A 2,299-nucleotide genomic window follows, 5' to 3' on the forward strand; every position below is an offset into this window, starting at 1 on the left:
ATGGAATTAGTGCCCTTACAAATGAGGCTTGAGAAAGGCGGCTTGTCCCTTCCATCATGTGAGGACACAGCAAGAAGGTGCTGTCTATAAGGAAATGAGACACTAAATCTGCCAACACCTTGATCTTGGTCTTTCTAGCCTCAATAACTGTGAGGAATAAACTTCTACTTTTATAAATCTCTCAGTTTATGGTATTTTATTACAGAAGCCCAAATGGGCAAAGATATTAGCCTTTCTAAGACGGCTGTCTCAAACTGTGTATACTTTTTTTTTTTTTAACTTCTGAACTTTTTATTGGCCTCCTGCTCCTCCAAGGGTACCCTGCTTCTGCTGGCTTAGTATCTCAGAACTTTGGTGTCATTGGTTTCAGACACCACTTTGCAATCCACTATTAGTCCGGTGGTGGTCTTTGGGATGGTTTGCATGGAGATGCTACAGTCCAGGGTATTACCAAGATTGAAGTCCTTGCCATCTTCCAGCAGGTGGCGGTAGGTGGCAAACTCTGCCTCCAGCTTGACCTTGATGTTTAAGCAGGACCTCGTACTCTGGGCCTGGCGCTACCCCTCTGCCCAGGTCTGTGCAGCTCTGACTCCAGGTGCAGCAGGATACCGTTGAGCTGCTCCATTTGTAAACTGCCTCCATCTCCCTCAGGCTGTTCTCCAAGCTGGCCTTCAGATTTCTCATCCAGTCCAGTTCGATCTCCAAGGACTGGACTGTATGTCTCATCTCCATTGAGTGTTCCCGCAGCAGCTCCAACCTCATGGGCTGCGTGGTGACCACTGTGGTGCTCTCCTCAATCTGCTGAGACCAGTGTTTTTCTAGATCCTCTCAGTTCTTCTGAGGCAACTCATCATATTGGACCCGGATGTCTGCCATGATCTTGCCAAGATCCTGAGATTTGGGGGTATCTACCTCCACAGTTAACCCAGAGCTGCAATCTGGGTTTGTAGGCCTTTTACTTCCCCTTCGTGATTCTTCCTCATGAAGAGCAGCTCCTCCTTGAGAGCCTTGATATCTGTCTCCAGCTGCAGCCGAGTGACAGTGGTGTCATCAGTGACCTTGCGGAGTCCATGGATGTCGTTCTCCACAGACTGGTGGATGACCAGCTCTGTCTCATACTTCACTCTAAAGTCATCAGCAGCAAGACAGGCATTGTCGATCTGCAGAACGATGCGGGTATTATTCATAGTATTTGCGAAGATCTGAGCCCTCAGGTCCTGGATAGTCTTCAAGTAATGGCCCCAGTCTCTGACCTGGGGTCCCTTCTTCTCCAGGTGCTCCCGGATTTTGCTCTCCAGCCTCCAGTTCTTGGTCTCCAGGCTCCTCACTCTGTCCAGGTAGGGGCCAGGCAGTTATTCAGGCTTTGCATGGTCTCCTTCTCATTCTGGATGCCTCCCATTTCTGCCAGACCCATGGCCATCCCCACAGCCTGGTCCCCGGGCCTCAAGCCACCCCAGAAACTGGTGGAGCAGAACACGGAGATCTGGGAACTAGAACCCCCGGCACCTGCAAAGATGCTGGCTGCACTGCTGACTGGCCGGCGCCTTAGCTGGGCCCCTGGACGGAGCCCAGGGACTGGTAGTTGGTGGAGAAGGTGGAGTGAGTGGTGAAGCTCATGCTGTCCAGGAAGGAGAATGAGAGGTCAGGACCCAGGCTTTTCCAATCCAAACTGTGTGTACTTCTAAGTCATTTACCAAATATTTTGCTTTTATCTACTATGATTTGTTTTTCATTATTTTCACATTGAAAGTGGAGTTATTCTTTCTGATGGTGCTTATGGATCAAGCTTGGACTCATTTCTAGCTTTTTTTCCCCTCACTTTTCTACTTCTTCCTGCCCTTGATTATAGAAGGGCTTATGGCAGAGGAGAAACCATTCCTCTCTCCCTCTGTCTTTTTCTCTCTCTCTTTCTCTTTCTTTTACTTAGCCATTTTGGGTTTGCCATTCTCCATCTTCGACTTAACTGAGGGCATACATTTTTGTATGGTGTCACTTGCTCTTGTTGTCTGGCATTGTTTTTGGAGGAAATATTAGGAAATGTGAACCCAGGCAGCTCAAATTTTCCCAACTTACTCTACTATATAATTTAAATAACTAGAATGGGGGAGAAACCAAAATGAATATAAACAGTAACAGTGAATGAATAATAACAGTAATATTGATAAAATTGCTGCACTACAGTGAGTGCAGAAGAAAAACTAACTTGTTTAAGTGTCTGGAAATCAGTATTTTGGCTATGTATTTTAAGGCTACTGACAAAAGGAACTACATAGAAATATTGTACTCTACTAATATATGT

The 2,299-nt window shown here is 46.5% G+C and overlaps 1 pseudogene; it reads right to left on the bottom strand.

Annotated features, from left to right (window-relative positions):
• Positions 1–335: 335 nt before the first annotated feature.
• LOC117099359 lies at positions 336–1,640 on the bottom strand (annotated as a pseudogene).
• Between the last annotated feature and the right edge of the window lie 659 nt (positions 1,641–2,299).

This window comes from Trachypithecus francoisi, unplaced genomic scaffold, assembly GCF_009764315.1.
Source record: "Trachypithecus francoisi isolate TF-2019V2 unplaced genomic scaffold, Tfra_2.0 Lachesis_group16, whole genome shotgun sequence".
Classification (NCBI taxonomy): Eukaryota; Metazoa; Chordata; class Mammalia; order Primates; family Cercopithecidae; genus Trachypithecus; species Trachypithecus francoisi.